Source organism: Vicugna pacos, chromosome 6 (genome assembly GCF_048564905.1).
Source record: "Vicugna pacos chromosome 6, VicPac4, whole genome shotgun sequence".
In the NCBI taxonomy this organism is placed as follows: domain Eukaryota; kingdom Metazoa; phylum Chordata; class Mammalia; order Artiodactyla; family Camelidae; genus Vicugna; species Vicugna pacos.
In genome coordinates this window covers 461,723-479,391 of record NC_132992.1, presented here as the reverse complement: position 1 = coordinate 479,391, position 17,669 = coordinate 461,723, and the positions used below count along the sequence as shown (strand labels likewise).

Genomic DNA, 17,669 nt, shown 5'->3' with positions numbered 1-17,669 from the left:
AAGAATTTGAATTCTCTGTTGCATTTTGTATACGTGTTCTTCACAGGGGAAGAAATTTTGCATTTTTTACAGAGGTGGGTTTTCCTACCCCTCTGAATGCCTTCTGTAATTTATACAATAAATGTCTGTTATTGCAGTGCATAATTATTTCATAAACTATTTTTTGGCATAATCAGAAACAATGACAAAGAATTATACTAAAAAATACGAAAACCTTCCTTCCTTTGAAGAATAGAAGTGAGGTGGTCAGCTTCACGCATGCTTTGTGCCTGACACACTTACTCTCATGTCATTGTGTATCATGATTCGGAGATGGAGTTGCTTCAGGTTTATAGATTTTTCTTTTAACATTTGTGTTGAATTCTTTCTCCAGGCTGATGTTTCCTGCTGGGTTTGTGGAAAGAGTGGAAGGGTAAAAAATGCTTTGTTTTGTTTTCAGGAGGCCTGAGTTGATGAGAAAAGTGTTGAGGTTGGGCTGAGGAACAGAGTGACACTCCCTCTCCTCCGGGCTGAAATTGATAAACAAAGAAATCAATTAAGTTTATCGGTATTTGACAAATAGATGTTAGCGAGTCCAAGCTGGCTAGATATGCCCAATGGGAATTACTGAATTCACCTGCAGAATTAGATGCTTTACTAAGTAGAAACAGCTTAGAGCAATCAGAAAAATCAGTAATATGATGAGATATAAAGGGATTATAATAACTTTTATTTCTGAAACTTTTCTACGGTAAGTTGTGTAGAGCTACTATTAAGTTTCAAGCACCAGGAGTTAATAGTGTGGGTGGTTATGTAGGATCGTTATTCACGGATGTGTCTAGTCCCTGCTAGAGTGGCTGCAGCTGGCAGAAAAAGACTGACAGCAAGGATTTGTCATCCTAGGCTGTCCTCCATAATGGTTCCATGTGAGAGCCCATGATTGCGTTAACAAATTGTAACACACCCCTGCCGCCTGTGAACTTTAAGAAGAGAAAAGTGTGCTTAGAAACTGCTTAGCAAGCAAGTACCTGTGCATCCTCACTCCAGTCTCCTTGCCTTAAAAAGCAGAGACAATGCTTTGCTTGAATAGCTGAGATTTTAGATAGCACTCTGCTGGTTGCAAAGCAAGGGCCGAGGCCCTCAGCTATAAACGCTGGGCTTGTGTGCTGTTAGAAAGTCTATTATCCCCAAAACAAGGACCTGGCTGGTCTGGTGGTCTGCTTTGTAATTCACATATCTAAAAATGTATCTTGTTCCCTTCACCCCATTACTTCCTTAAAATTAAACTAATCCTTTGTACTCATTGTGTATTCTACAATCTCTGCCTCACCCTGTCTTTTCCGAAGTTCCTCCTTACTATCACACAGCTGCTAATGAATTTTCCTTTGATTATACACAATAAATATGAGAGCATTTGAGAGCCTCTTGGAGTTGACTCCCTACTCCCTCTCGATTTCTTGACTTTTTCCACAGAGTCTTGAATAATCATTCCGTGTCGGTAAGACTTCTGCCAGCCAGAACCCACAGTTCCAGGTGAGAACGATGCAGGCTTTATCTCTCCTACCAGATGGAGACAGAGAAGAGAATTGAGATCTGTTCCCTCGTGGTCCCTTCCTGCCCCAGGGCCACTGCAGTTCACCTGCAGCCTTCTGGCCTCTGCTCAGAGGGCCTCTGTCCCAGGACTGACTGCAGCCTTTTCTTCCCTTTTCAACATTTCCTGTGCCTTTCAGAAGTTGGTCTCTTCTCTGTAATACAACGCTGGCAGATTTGATGGTGGTCAGCGTGCTGGTGGGCAGTCCTTTGGGGACTCCCAGCAGCCATGCTGATTTTCCTGAGTCTTTCAATCGGGGTTACAGAAGAGTCTAGCACCAGAGGAAGCCCATTCACGTGAGGTCAACAGAGCATTTCATCAGTTTCATTTTATTTTTAAATTTTCAGTGGAGAAAGTATTTGTAGCAAATTGTTCCAGATTTTCGGCCGCCTGCTTTCCTCACCACGATTCCCTTGATGGCTCTGGTGCTTGTTTTAAGAACCAGGTTTCTTCTCTGTACTTTTGTAGCTGCTGGGCTTGCCGAATACTTGATCTGCATTTGAAGCAGAATGTTTCTTCGTGATGTCAAACTGATTTTCGTATTTCTGAATATTTCATGTACACTCAGCAACTGTTTCAAATGAAATGCTCTTGTCCAATTCCGGTTAACTCACATTTGCTGATATCCTGCTATCATGCTGAGGGCAGTTTCTTTTCCTCTAACAAAAGTTAGCAATTTGCATTTACTATGGAAGGTACTGGCCCGAGGTGCTTTTTTTCTTAACAGTTTTAATACAATTCACCCATTAAAATGTACAGCGGTTTTTACTCTATGCCCAGAATTGTGCATCGCAGTCAATCTTAGAACATTTTCATCTCCCCAACAGGAAGCCCTGTACGCATAAGCAGTCATTCCCATCTTCCCCATCCTCCCCCAGCCCCAAGGAGCCACTCTTCTCTCTCTGTGGGTTTGCCTGTGCCGGATATTTCATGTAAATCGAGTCACTTCTTGTAAGTGGAGCCGTCTATTGTGACTGACTTCTTTCACACTGAGTAGCGTTTTCAATGTTTGTCCAGGTTGTGGCCTGGGTCAGTGCTCTATGCTTCGCTATTGCTGAATAATATTCCACTGTATGGCTGGGCCGCACTATTTACCCATTCATCACGTGATAGGCATTTGGGTTGTTGCTGCTTTTTGGCTGTGATGAGTAGTGATGCCGTTAACATTCCTTTAGGAGTTTTTATGTGGACATTTGTTTTCAGTTCTCTTACGTGTGTGCCCAGACAGCAGAATTGTGGTTCATTCAGAAACCAAATGTTCAACTCTCTGAGGACCTGCCAGGCTGTTTTCCAAAGTGGCCACGCTGTGTTACGTCCTCACCAGCAAAGGCTGCGCGTTCCGCTTCCTCTGTGTCCTCATTGGTGCTTGTTATTCTTTTTTTTATTATAACCTATTGTAGTGAGTGTGAAGCGGTTTCTCCTAGTGGTTTTGACTTCATTTCCTTTACAGCTAATGATATTGAATATCGTTTCATTGTGCTTATTGAACATTTGTATATTTTCCTTGAAAAATACCTTTTCAGATCCTTTATTCACCTTTGAATTGAGTTGCCTTTTTAGTGTTGAGTTGTAGGAGTTTTTTTTTTTCTTACATTTGGAGATACAAATTCCTAATCAGATAAATGATTTGAAAAAATTTTCTCCTGTGTGTTGTTTTTTCACTTTCTGGATGGTGCCCTTTGAAGCAAAGTTCTAAATTTTGATGAACTCCAATTTATCTCTGTTTTCTTTGTTCCTTGTGCTTTTGGGGTACTATTTAAAATCTGAGTTATTTTATTTAAACTTGTATATCTAAAATGACTTAATTCGTAGGACCGTTCTAGGAGATGGGTGTGGTTGTTCTCCCCAGTCTATGGATAGAAGACTGAGATGCAGAAAATTTCACTGAAATATCAGTGTCACAGCTACCCAGTGCTGTGGGAATTCAGACCCTCATGTTTGTCCCCAGCATCTGTGCTCTTCACCACCATGCTCCACTACTTCCTGGAATCGTGAATGAAAACGTCTTTCCTTTTTTGATTTCTTGTTAGTTTGTTTTCTCATTGGGGACCTCATCTCCTCATTTTCCTTTCGGAAACCAGTGTAGGTTTATTTTAGGTCTCATGTAGGCAGAAGCATTGCTATCAGTTAACTTCTTTATTATTCACTCTCCAGTGATGATTGTTGCTAGTTGATCTAATCAAGTAATGCTTAAGTCTTTGCTGCTCATGACACTAAAAACAGTCATGACTTACAGAATGCTCAAAGAAGGAAGTATTTGATTGATTTTATTTTGCTACCCAATCAAACCAATCAAATAAAAACCCCGGTGTTGACACAGATTATAAGCCCTCCAGAATAGGGTCACTGTCTTCCTTGTGTTTCATTGGTTCAGTCACAGTGTCTGGATAGTGCCTTTCAGTCCAGCAATTTTGTGAGGATACGGTGCTCGTGAATCATTGTAAGGACAGAATTTTGACAATAGACTGTGTTGTTTATTTTATAAGGGAATAGATAATATAGAAATACTGCTCAGATCTATTTTAAAATTAAGCTTGGAATTTTGAGAAGAATTCAAGGAACCATACAAAGATCTTTTTCACTAATTTTAGATCTATCTTAGACATTTTGTGGTTATATAGCAGAATAACTTATCAAGTAGATTTGACAAGAGGAGTGTAGTATTGATTATTTGTTTTAGTTGAAATATTCCAACTGGGATAAATTAATCAGTGCCTATAAATGAAGAAATATGTTTGTATTTCTATGCAACATGAGAGCAGGCTTCATATGTTTCTATATAATATATATGATTGTGTGTTTTAATCTGTCTGACAGTGTTTTTATAGTTTATAAGCAATGTTGTAACTTTAGAATTCTCCTAAGAAATTCACTCCCCTAATACTGCAGTTTGTACTGTGTATCCTGTCTTATGCATGGGATTCCACTGTCCCCTCAGTGAGGAATTTCCTCTCATATTGAGTTAGTAGCAGAGTTAAAGGAGCTGTGATTTCTAGGCCTTTGCTCTCCATGTGTTTGCAGTTGGCTGCCAATTAGGATTTTGCCTTTCTTGAGATTTCATTGTTCAATTAGAAGTTTTGAAAATAACTATTAGTATGTTTCACCGGTCTCCCTAGAAACTTGATGTGTTTGTGCTTTTCAGTTTTCAAATTATGAAAATTGTATATGCACACTAGTTTTTAAGTAGTCCTTTTTCACTAGATATTTATTTACCTCTTTATAGTTAAAATAATTTTTTTTCCCAATGAATGAATTGTTGTGCATGTTTTAAAATATATCTTACTTTTTATTTTTCTTATTCTAACAGGTATATTCATGGTACAGAATTTAGAAAATAAGGATAAACACAGTAATAACTTAAAAATGGCCTCTAATCTCACCTGGAGATACAGTTGTAAGGTTTGAAATTGAGAATTACAAGTCCTCTCACATTGTTCTTGTTTTTCAAGTACGTTTTGGTTACTGAGACCCTCGAATTTCCATATGAATTGTAGCAGCAGCTAGTCAGTTACTGCAGAGGAGCCCGCTGGGATTGTGATCGGGACCACGTTGAGTATACGGATCCTTCTGGGGAGCACTGCCATGCCAAGAGCTCTGTCATTTGATCCATGAATGTGCGTGGTGTGTCTGTGCAGGTATTTAGGTCTTCTTTAATTTTGTTTCAAAAATGCATAGAGTTTACATAGTATTATTTTACTTTATTTTTTTGCCTTTATACTGAGTACAAGTGTGCAAGGTACCGGGATCAGAATTGTATTATTGCCCCACCACTTGCTGCCACCATGGACGCTGCGGTCTTTCTTTGCCCTCTGTAAAATCTTGCACAAAATATGATGTCAGTAACTCTCTCTTGAATGAATGATTATATGATTGTTGGATGATGCTTAAGAGTCCTTGTGATAATGTCTTTTTCCCAAAATTTCCCCTCTTCTTATCTATGCCCTTTATCTTCCTTTCCTCCAGCCTGGGTTTCAGCCTGCCTGTGGCATTGATTTTCCCTGCCTGAGGACTCTTCCTTTCACTAGTTCACGATAATGTTACATGTGGGCTGTGGAAATATTTAGATGTCAAAAAAGAGCAAATACATTGCATGCTAGTATTTTTAGACTGTCGTATTCTTTTATCAAATGTAATTAAATAAACCTGACCCCCTGAGCCCTCCCCTGAGCTCTTTTTGCCTTCCTACAGATGATACTGCTCTGGTTGCTGCATGTGCCTTTCCCCAGCCTTCGTTTTCGAGTTGAGTAAGTCACCATCACTGGAGCCCTCTCTTTAAAATGAAGAGAATATTTGCTCCTTCTCCAAGGTTGGGGACTTGGATGAGATGAGGTAACAGATAAAGAATGGAGCCCAAACTCATTCTGACACGTGCTCTTTCCGTTCTTTCTCCAGGGGAAAAGAGTACAGTTCAAAAATATAAAGATTGTGAGCTAATGAGATAGACAAAACAACCGAACGTTTATTACATATCCTTTCATGCCAGAAACAATTGTATTATACACACAAAAAGGGCATAAAGTACTGTAGTACTGTGATTACAAGTGTGGGTCCGAGTTCTAGTCCTGCTCTGAATTGACCAGTCCTTTGAGATGGAGAACTGGTAGTTCGGCTTAGCCTATCATGGACTTGTTTTCTGTCCTGCAGAGACGGAGCTCGCTAGGCGTCCCCCCCCGTAGAGGTGCTGTGGGGGATAAATAACGCGTGTTGGCAGCCTGAGCACACCTGCTCGTTCCTCGTAAGTGCAGGATAGCATAGCTTTTGTGGTGACGGCTTTGTGACCGCCCCGTGTTGACTCTCTGCTCCGAAGGGATGCCTTGTGGTTTGGAGATGGGATTCTCACTTCTGTGAATACCCAATGATTGTGTTATTGGGCCCTGCTGATTTTAATCTATTCATTATAAAGTACATATTGTAGATATATTTTTCAACCATGCATGCTATTTTTCTTTTATTATTTATAATTCTACCCTCTCATCTCTTGGTGTGACTTTTCATGGAATCCAGGAAACAGTCCTAAGCTACCTGCCTCTTCACAATTCTCCGTGGTGGTTTCCTTCCCTGACTAGAAGAGGGTTTTGCATAGGAAATTTTCTTTGTTCCCCTTTTCTTTCTTCTTTCTGTTGACCTTTCCTTCAATCCATTTACCTACCCACTGATTCTTCTGACTTGTTCCAAAACGCATTTCAGGCAGCTTACAGAAAAACAGATACCAAAATAAACAGGTGAGAAAATGGGGCCAAGTTCAGACAGTGAGGCTAGGAGGCGAGCCTGTGTGAGGGTTGCAGGCATGAGACACTCGCCTCTGCCCTGTGACTTATAAGATCGACAGCAGCAGTGTGCCTCAGGCTCCCAGCAGACACAGGGAAACAGGGTTTGTGGGAGATGCTCACTGGCTGTGAAATTAATAAGTGGCTGAGGAGAAGCCCAGCCTTTCCATCTACTAAGGCTTAGGAGAATATTTTGAGTGTGTTCCAATACCAGAGTATTGCATCTTTTCTTTTGTGAGAGTTCTATGTATAGTTGGTTACATTCTATACCTGGAAATTTCTCCAAAACTGCTTCCCACGTGAGTCCCATGGCTCAGGAATGGGGTGGTTCTGCTCATTGACGGGTGTTGGCCAGAAGCAGAAAATGACAGCCTCCAAGGAGCCTGGGATTTGTCAGTTATGTTTTGTCAGTGCTGTAGATTTCAGAAAATGCTTTCACCGTTTCTCTCCATCTGAGGAGGCAGCGTGCTCTCTTACCAGCATCAGGAGCACAGGGCCACGGGATGATGGGGGATGCCTGCACTGCCGTCAAGACATCTGAGCTAGTCACTGCAGGCGCGGTGGTTTTACATAGTACATTTCATGTTCTTTAATGGGTTTCAACAGATAGTTAATTAACTGAGTTAATTAACATTTAATAAATATGATGCTTTGTTGAAAAGACAGTTATAGGCAGAATATAAGTTGTGAACACTTTAAAAACGGTTTCATTACTGAAATTTCAGTAGGGAAGATTCTTTATCTTATTTAAGCCTCTCTTTTAAAGTAACAAAGAAACAAGACAGGAAAAGCAGAGGATGATTTCTGTTCTTCCTCTCGGCTTGCAGGTGCCCTCACCTCCAGTGGCATCCATCCAGATACCAGCACTGACACTGGCCGTGCTCAGAACTGCCTCAGCCCTGAAGACACAACTGACAACTAGAAGGGGGCCACGCCCTGTTACAGCAGGTGCTCTCACTTTGTGGGTCCTTATGTAACTGCGTGGTGTTATTCAGGATCGCCCGTTCTACATTGTGTGACGCTGCTGTGGTGTCTCCTAGTTATTTGTTTCCGTAAGTACTCGTGCATGTTTATCAATGTGTTTTACTAGACATCTATAAATGCTTTTTTCAGATGAAAAATAATGTGTATTTAATATAAAAGTCTGAAAAAAGGGGCAAAAGTGTCTATCCTGGTGCCAGTACTCAGAGATAATAATTAACACGTTAACATCTACTTTCTGTTCTTTTCATCAATGTGTATTACCTCTGTCATAAAAACCAGCGAGCACTTTATGCCTGATTACTATATGGAGACCTCCATTTTCCATTCGGCTTATTACACATTTTTCTACAATATTCTATCTCCCCTGGCATGATTTTTAATGACCAGTATAGCATTCTGTCTAGTGGAGGCATCGTCCATTTTACTTCGGACTTAAATAAGCTTTTAAATTCCAAGTATACTTAATTGAAATTCTGAAAAGAGAACTGTGGTTGTACCGAAAGGCCCCTACATCCCTTCCCCTTTTTTCCTGAGAGTAAAAACTGCTGACAATGTGGAGTATATATTTCATGACCTTTATGCATATGTCATATATGTATACACATACATACAGACACGTATATGAGAAATCTATGTATATGTGTGTGTATATATACTTTATTGAAAAATAAAGCCATACTATATGTTTTCTGAAGCTCGGTTTATTCACTCAGGTGTTTATCATAAACGTCCTCCCACTCCAGACTCACCCGGTCCTTTCAGATAGAGGGGTCTCCTGATGTGCAGGTTTGGTCTCTTCTGCAAGGACAACTTTGGTGGGAGAGTGCTGTGGACAAGGCCTTGGGCCACGCCGAAACGCCGGCCCCTTAGTGCCCACAGCTCGCCTTCATTTGCCACATCACTGTCTTGATGGTGGACACTTAAGTTTTCTCCAATTTCCACTGTCAGAAAGTATGTTTGACTGGCATCCTTCTCGTACAAACATTCCTGTGATCTTGTATGAGTATTCTTTGATTAAGGCTTCTGGAAATTTAGTCCCTGGATGTGACAATTACATACATCACAGGCTCCTTTCAAGTGACTCTAGAAATTCCTTCTCCAGTGGGGAATGAAAAGATGTAGAATAACTTATGGAACCAATTCTCTATCGCTGGATATGATTTCACTTCATCTTTTCTTCCCACCATTGTATACAGTGCTGTGTAAATGCTCTGATGAGTACATCTTTTGAACTGATTTTTTTCTAAACGAAACGATTCCTAAAAGTGGAGTTGAGTCTGTGTGTACACACGTTTTGCAGAGTTTACATATCCATTGACATGTCATCCTCCAAAAAGATCTCACACAGTTTTTTCTCCCAAAGATGGACACTAGCTAGAATATGTTTGAAAAATGTTTGGCAATATGGTTAGCCAAAGTGCTTTTTCATTGATTTAGTTTGCATTTGATGACCAGTGAAGTATTGAGCATTTTTCACTCATTAGCCTTCTGACTTTTTAAAAGTGAATGATCCCTTTTGTCCTTTGCAAACATTTAAGTGAGGGAGCTTCTGGTTGCTTTGTGACAGCTCTTTGTATGTTATCAACATTAACCACTTGTCTTCATCAACATGTATCACAGAGCTTTTTCTTGTCATTTCTTGCCTTTCATTTTGTTCAGTAGGTTTATTTCTGTTGTGGTCCAAAATAATCTTAAGCTAGTAAATGTCTTCTTTTTGGTTTTATCCTTGATATTATTCTTAGAAATACTTTCTAATATTTACATCAATATCTGTAATTTTTCTAGTGGTCATTATGACTGGAATAGAATTTGCTTTTTCCAGGTGATTCTCTGATTGTCCCGGGACAATTATTGAATTCATACTTTGCTCTTTGATTTGAAATCCCACCTGTAAAAAATACTTATGCATATTACAGTCTCTTTTTGATCTCATGGTTTATTTCTGTCAATCTTACTTTCTTACTCCAGTTTTATATCTCACATATTGTAAAAATTTATTTAATATCTGACAGTGTGATTTTTTTTGATTCTTCCATCCCTAATTTTCTTGGCTAGTATTATGACTTTATTATTCCTGAAGAATTCTAAAATACTTTTTTCTAGTTAAAAAAAAAAAGATAAGCGTTGTCATGGGATTATTTAGTAAGTTTTGAATTATCTTTAGGAGAAAGTACATCTTTACAAAACTGCTTTCCTCCATACAATATGTTGATGTCTCTACATTCACACCTCTTACTTCACCCCTCAGTACATTCCTGTACTTTCTGCATGTACAACATGGGCATTGTTTTTGCGTGTATTCCAGATTATTGTTGATGTTTTTGTTAATTTTGTAAGTGAGAATTTTTTGCTATTATATTTTGTAACTGTTAAAACTGACACATAGGAAGGTAGAATCGGTTTGTAAATACTCACTTTGTAAATTTTACTTTAAAATTGCAAATATTAAGTAATTGTTAAAGAATCCTTTCTTTTCTGTTTTTAAAAATTTGTTTCCAAGATTATCAAAATGGTCACAGCTTAGTAGTATAGGTGGGGAGACACAAGGAGAGAGGTAGTGGGGCTCATGTACAAACTGTGAGCAGTTTTATGGCTGCCTTTTCGCTGGAAAAGACACGGAAGATCCCAGGTCAGACCAGGGGTGATTTTGTATGCACTTGAAAGCCAGCTTTCCTGCATGTATGGTGAAGCCTGGTGGGCGAGGCTGGTAGATGATCAAGGTCGAATGGAAGTTATTGGCTGCAAAATGTGCTGTGTCTGAGAACTGGAGACCATCGCCATGGGAAATGCTTGGTGCCGGGAACAATGCAGGGGAGCTGGGGAGCCTGTGTGTTAAGGATTTTCGAGCCCTGGGAGTGGGAAGTTCAGACTCTGCATTCATATCTGAGTATGAATTCATCCTCTTTAGTTTACTGTTCCTCTGACTTTTGTCAAGTTATATACCCTCTTTCAATTCCTGTTTTCTTGTCTCTCAAAATAGGAGAATTACCGCCTGCTGCTAAAGTGTTTGATCAGGGTAAATAATTTGTGTCTATAAGATGCCACGTACATTCACAGTCTCAGTGAGAAATGGGCTGTCGCCTCTTCTTCTGCAAGTTAGTGCTTGACAAGACATGGGGGAAGCCAGCCCCTAATTTTTGTGTGATGCAAGTAGGAACAAAATTAACGTCTTGCCTTTCCCTAGCAATATTCTTACTCCTTTGCTTCATTTACCTCTTTCCTTTTTTCCTTTCCCCGTTCCCCTCCTCCACCAAAAGAGAATGAGACTCTCAGAACACTAGATTCAAATTACTTTAAATGTTGGCTCATCCCCATGAAATGACAGTGACATTAAAAAAAACCTGTACACAACCCAGACTTGATTGTATTTGATTTACACACACACACACACACAATCAGGCTACATTCCACTTGCAGAGGGAGAAGGTCTACTTTTTCTGAGTTTTCATTCACTGAGCGTGAGGACAAAGTCTCTTATGCAGACATTCACCAGGCTCCGTGCATGGTGTTTTTAATTGGATTTCTGCTTTGTGGCCATAGATATAGTCTCCTAATAGAAGAGAGAAAGTGGACACATAGAGATTCTGGTGAGATATTGGTGTCATCATATTTGAGTTGGAAAGGACTTAAGAGAGCATGGAGTCGTAACTATTTATGGGTGAGTATCCATGATGGTGTAACTTTGACAAGAACTTGGGTCTTCTGCCATTGTGTCCACGTGGTTGAAGAGGCAACTGGGCAGGGGATGGCAGGGTTCCTTCTTGCTTGAGTTCCAGGGTCATGCTACTTTTTATTGCTCAGCTGCCTTTAGTTTATGTCCATGAGGCCTTTCATGGGAAGGTCACTCTGTCCTGATAGAATGAGTTTCTTATCAACAAAAAGCTCTGGACCCACTCATATTTCCCAGAGTTTTCTGCTGACCTGCTGACACTTTAAATAAATGAGAACTAAGAAACTACTGAATATAAAATCCTTATTGTTATCATTTGCCCTCGAGTTCCATAGGAATAAGGTGCTGTCTTAGGCTGTCTAAAGCTAGATCTGAACAAAGATAGGGTGATAGGCTGTGCTGCTGGACCTCTCCAGTCGAAGGGTTTTCCACCTTAGTTTTTAGAATCAGGCAGATGAGCTCAAATCTTGCCTTTACCAGTTATTATCTTTGTGACGTGGGGGAGAAACTGTTCTTTTTTGTGTCCAATTTTCTTTATCTGTAAATAAGTTCTGTATGTATTTTAAGGTTTCTCGTTTAGAATTGAATGAGCTAATTCCCTCATTTATACCTGAAATAGTGATCGTGTTGTTCTATGCTGGTGATTTGGTAGTTGATTACTAAGGGACTCGTCAGTGAGAATGGGGGTGGGGGACCCCTGGATAATAGAGCTTATATTCCAGAATATGCTTGTAAAAGACTGGATGCGCAATGGATTTTTAGTAAATATCCACTCATTTCCTAATCTGCATTGATTGTGTATATATCTTTATACTAATATATGAACAATTTTTATTGTAATTTAAATCTTATTAGTATTTAAATATGTAGCTATAAAAATATGTGAAATAAAATGATTTGTCTTTTATTTTCTTTTCAATAAGCAACAAAATAAAATAGAAAAAATTAGTTTTGAAGGAGTAGAAATAATTTTATTTCCGTGGAATCAATTCTGTATAATAGGTTTTTTGGTCGTGTTGTTAAACAGCATGTAAAATTGATAGGGTGTGACATACTGGAAATGAGGAAACAATGGAGACATACTACCTCCAATGCAGTCATTTTGTTACCAAGTCCAAACTCGTTCTGCTTGCTGCATGACAGGCCAATAAGTCGGGAGTTAAGATGTTGGAGTTAGGAATAGTGACTTTATTTGAAAAGCTGGCAGACCCAGAAAATGGCATACTGATATCCAGGAGAACTCTCTTCCCCAAGTCAGAATTCAGTCTCATTTTATAGTAAAAAGCGGCGGGGTTGTGGTCGATTGTTGCAAACTTCTTGCTGTACGAATTGTTTGTCCTTGAAATCCTTTGATCTTGCAGCTGTCCATGTGGGTCAAATCATGGTGTCCCCGTAAAACCTCTTAAAAAAATAGGTTATTCTCTATTTTGCAACTTGCCATCTCTACGTAAGTGTAGAAGAGCTAACATCCTTAAAGATCAGAGCCCGGAGAATAGGCTCTCCTGGATATTTCAGGCTAAAGGCAACTATCTTTTACAAAAGGTTCAGAGATAGCAAGTCTGAGCCTAGAAAACAGGGTACAGGTCTAAAGCCAAACGAACGTATCTAACATGGAGTCAAATTTGTTCTTTTGTATTACAACTTCTTTTTTCACCTCATAAATAATTTTAGTAAGAAACATGAGCAATTTTTTTCTTTTTGCTTCTTAATTACGGATATGTGGGCCAACTACAGTTTTGTGAGCAGGGATGCTGTGCGTGCCTTGGGGTCACAGCAAACTCTTCTTGGGGGTGGCCGACCCTGCAACATGTCTGATGCCCCGTGAGTGTTGGTGAGGGTCCCCCTAGCCAGGGGCTCTCTTCAGGTACCAGCATATGGGCATTGCCCTCTGGAGACCTCTTTTTCAGCTGCAGGAAATTTTTTCAGATACTGTGATGGAAAAATCACTCTAGCTGGGGATAATCAGGGAAAAAAGGAAGAGGAAAAGGGCTGGGAGTAGAGTAGATGAGAAGGACAGAAGATCAGGGAGCCTGGGGGCCTGGGAGCGGGGCCTCGGGAGAGAGAGGAGCACAGGTGGGGAGGGGCCCGGCTCCGGAACCAGCTCCTGCACCTGTCCCCGCACCCAAACCACACAGCCATTAATTGGGCCCAAGACTCTCTCCCGGTCTGGATGTCACCCTGGGCAGAACCTTGAGAATCGAAGGTAAGGCGTGAGAGGCACTCATCTAGGGGGTCACTGAGGACTTTGGTCAAGTCCACAGTGCCTTTTCTAGTCATGTGCCTTCACCGGTTCTTTATCTCAGCATCTGAGAAGCAGGAACAAGGAACTCATGGAGAGATCTAGGAAGACATCTGACTGTGTTAAGAGACGACAGTCACAGCGACAAGGGGAGTGAAGACACTTGCAGCAAACTAAAATAACTTCACAAATATTGCATCACAGCTGCAGGTGTGAGAGAGCCTAAGCCTGTCTCAGAGTGCAGGGGACAAGAGGAAAGGAATGGTAAAATTAACACTGACAATTGAAATTTTGTTTAATAGCCTGCTACTGTTAATTGTATCACTTGAATGTATGCAGGTGTATTTCAATGAGCATTTATATGTTCACACAACCACACCAGCCCCTGTTGCTCCCATCGGAGATGGGATTTCTCAAACACAGTGCCCCTCCTGCTTGGGTGGGCCAGGCTGCGGGTCCTCGCCTGGTGCCAGGCTGCTACAGGGCACTAAGTCCCCGAGGCATGGCCTGGGAGACATGACAGGAACATCTCTGCTGTTGAATGGGGGCCTCCTTTTCCCCCTGCAGTGCAAGAATGCCGGTGAGTCAGTTAGAAGCATGAATCCAAGCCGTCCTACCATGTCATCACCATCTTGAAGTGGTGACAGAATCTTTTGAATTTCTCCAGAATGTGGTTTACAATCACCTTCGTCAAGTGAGTGTGTGTCCCCTTACAAGTGGAGGAATTACTGCCGTTTCCCTGGAAAATACTCACCACTAGTCCATCTGATTTTTCTGTGCTAGGATTCAGTATGGCATGCTAAAAATTCTTCAGTCAGATCTTGAAACCCTGATGAAGAGGATTATTTATTTCATGTCTATATATGATAGAATTTTACTTTCAAAATTCAGAGTTTTTGGTTCTTGGAGGAATTTTTTCGGGGGTTGGAGAAACAACTTTTTTCTTACCATGTTTGTGACCTGTTGCTATATGCCTCTCACCTGTCTTCCGTCACTTGTGAGGCTGTTCCATTTGTGACCCTGTCCGGGATGTTCATGTTATAAAACATAAAGTTTGTAAAAGTACAGTCCCTTTACTTGGAAGATATTCCACAAATACTACCTAAATCTGGGTGTGGTTTTAAGAAGACAGAATCATTAGAACATGTCCTTGCACGTTGCTAGTGCAAAATCCTCAAATCAATAGTCTAGCTCAACATCTAAAATCTTTCTAATCTACCTTGGATTTGTATGGATAAGTGAAGCAGTTTCCTAAGAACTCAAAACCAGGTTTAGAATACAGGCAGGTGTAGCTTAGCAGGTCCTCCCAAACTGATGCTCTGCCAGAGGGTGGGTCCGAGGGTAGAGGGCGTGTCCTGCCCTCCCTGAGCTGACAGTTTCATAGCAAAGACCTTCACCAGGTAAAGAAATTGGAGTTTCTTCTAAGAAGAGTGGGTTTGGAAAGACACCAAAAAGCGCGGGAGTGACACAATCCCATTTGTCTCAAGTAGGGGAGAGTGGCTGTGGGGCCACTTGGGAGACTCGTGAGTCCAGGTGGGCAGTGTTGGTGGCTTCCACTTCAGCGGTGGGATGGTCAGTGGGTAAAAGCGAACAGATTGAAGGCATGTTTAGATGGTAAAAAGGAAAGAATGAATGCTGTCTGCGAAGGTAGGATGGAGTAAGACCCAGGTTTCTGGGTGGATTAATGAGGTAAATGATGGTCCTGCTGTGCTCTGAGGAGGGAAAGCTGCAGAGGGATTTCTGGGGGAAAACTGATGATTTCAGCTGTGGGTGAAGTGAAAGGTTGTTAGATGTGTGCTCTGGGAGCTCAGGTGAGAGCCAGTAGTGAGTAGGGGGAGGGGAGAGAGACCTTCAAATCATTTTGTCTTGTGAACATACAAATAAGGATGAGTAATGACACACTTAACATTTCTATATTTTGGATTAAAACCCAGTAACATTTCGCTATATTGACTGCAGAGGTTCTTAATTATTTTTTAATAGAAATAAAATAAATAGAAACAAAATAGTGGAGTTAATGAACATCTTAGAGTTGATGTGTGTCCTTATATTTATTTTGATACCTCATCTGTTTATAACCATAATCTTCAAAAAGTTAGCTTGCTTATCATAAGGGTTAAACAGAGGGAAGTGACACACACAGTTGGGGGTTGAAGCTGATCTTCTTGGGCAAATTATGTAGCCTCTCTGTGCCTTAGTTGCATCTTCTGTGACTGCCCCTGGCCCCCTCATCACAGCTGATTTCCTAGACTAGATGTTGGGAGGGAGGCTGCTGAAGGGAGTAAGAATAGGTAACTGCTAGGGATACTGAAGAGAGAGACAAAAACAGATTAAAGCCGATAAACTGAGTACAAATACCCTCAAAAAAGAAAAAATCCTGCAGTGCTTTGAGCCAGTTACCGTTAGGGAAACAAAATCACGTGGACGCAAAGCTCTTGAGCATGTGAATATTGTGGGTGGGAGGATGTCATTAGAAAAGTGTTGAGAAAAGGACTTTTGGTTTCCCTTGACGTTTCCAGTGAGGATGGGGAGCAGAAGCGAAAATCCCCGGTTCACAGTAGAAGGTGCTGTTTTTTGCAAAACTGACCAAAGTTTGGAGACCAGTCATCAGCGGTGCTGGCAAATGAAGAGGCTTCTGGATTGGGTGGGGCACTTGCTGTGACTTCCAGGTGACCTGCTGGCTGGGGGCTGTGAGGCGGGCAGTAGATTTGCATGGTGGCCCGGGCATAATCCCTGGGTCTGAGGCTGCTGGTCTGACTAGCAGACCTGGGCACCCGCAGTCCTAATGGGGCAGCTCGGAATGTGGCGTGGGACACCTGCCCTGCTGAGGGCGAGAAGAGGGCTTCCCTGAGGGGGTGTCCCTGCGGAGAGTGGAAACGTCCTCCTGCAGGGGAGGAAGAGCCTCTGAGCAGGGGACCGGATGCACAGGCAAGACCAGCCTGAGCACAGAGGTTTTGGGAAGCCGGAAGTCATACAGTGGCCCGAGCAGCCTTCTTCCTGCCAGACTGGAGGGAAAAGGTGCCGAAAAGTCAGGCTAGGATCAGACACTGTGGTGGGTTATGAGTGACAGGGAAGGACTGGTCAGGCAGGCAGGAGAGAAATCTGTGGGCCTCCCAGCTGGGGAATCACGCCAGAGGGAGGAGCAGAGTTATAGACTTTGCCACTTATTAGCTGTGTGACTTTGAGCAATATCACCGTCACCCCACATCTCTCTATATATATCTTCATCTGTAAAGTGATAGAGTGACAAGCTCGTGTCATCAGAAGGCTTAGTTTAGCTCTGATCCTTTTGTCTAGTCCCGTCAGTGCTGCCCTGCAAGGTTCTGCTGCGGCTGCTCTTACCCTGAGATGGGAGGGCGTAGAGGGACATTATAGCACCTGAGGGCAGGGGGGGTGCTTTAAAAATGGACATGTAACCGCCTGCAGCTGCAGACCTGCAGTCAGTTTTGTTGACAGTCGTGGAGAGGACATTGGAGGCCTTAGCATCGTCTTAAGACTTGTTTTCCCTTGGGGACCGGATTTGACTTTGCAGATTAATGTTGAAGATTTGGGCTTCTGGAAAAGCTGTTTTCCGAAATGAGTATATACATAACATATAGTATAAAATAAAATGTTTTTATTTAATGTGTGGGACTTTGCAGCTGTTGGAGCAATTCTGTTGGCCTGGTCTCCACGGAGGACACTAGGGGTCAGCAGAGCATGCGGGAGGGCAGGCAGCCCGCGGTGCTGCTGCGGGGGGTTCTTCCCAGCAGGGTGCTCTGTTGAGTTGACTCTTCTCTGAGTTTGGTTGCCAACTGAGCAGACAGCAAATTAATGACTTCTGGTGAGATTGTACAATGACAGGAAGAAAGAGGAAACCGTAGTTTTTCTGGACTAGAACACGCGTTTGGTTCTTGATTCAGTGCGTTCCATTACAGAATTGATGAGCTGTGTCTATTC

The 17,669-nt window shown here is 41.6% G+C and overlaps 1 protein-coding gene across 3 annotated transcripts in view; it reads left to right on the top strand.

The window, feature by feature from the left end:
- Positions 1–7,735: 7,735 nt before the first annotated feature.
- LOC140696739 (trafficking protein particle complex subunit 9-like) overlaps positions 7,736–17,669 on the top strand; it is a 32,739-nt gene continuing 22,805 nt past the window's right edge. For 2 of the 3 annotated variants that reach the window (XM_072962172.1, XM_072962170.1), the window contains exon 1: positions 11,372–11,479. The gene's annotated coding sequence lies outside the window, so the exon portion shown is untranslated. Of the gene's footprint in view, positions 7,890–11,371; positions 11,480–17,669 lie in introns of those variants that run through there. The other variant, XM_072962171.1, reaches the window with a different exon arrangement.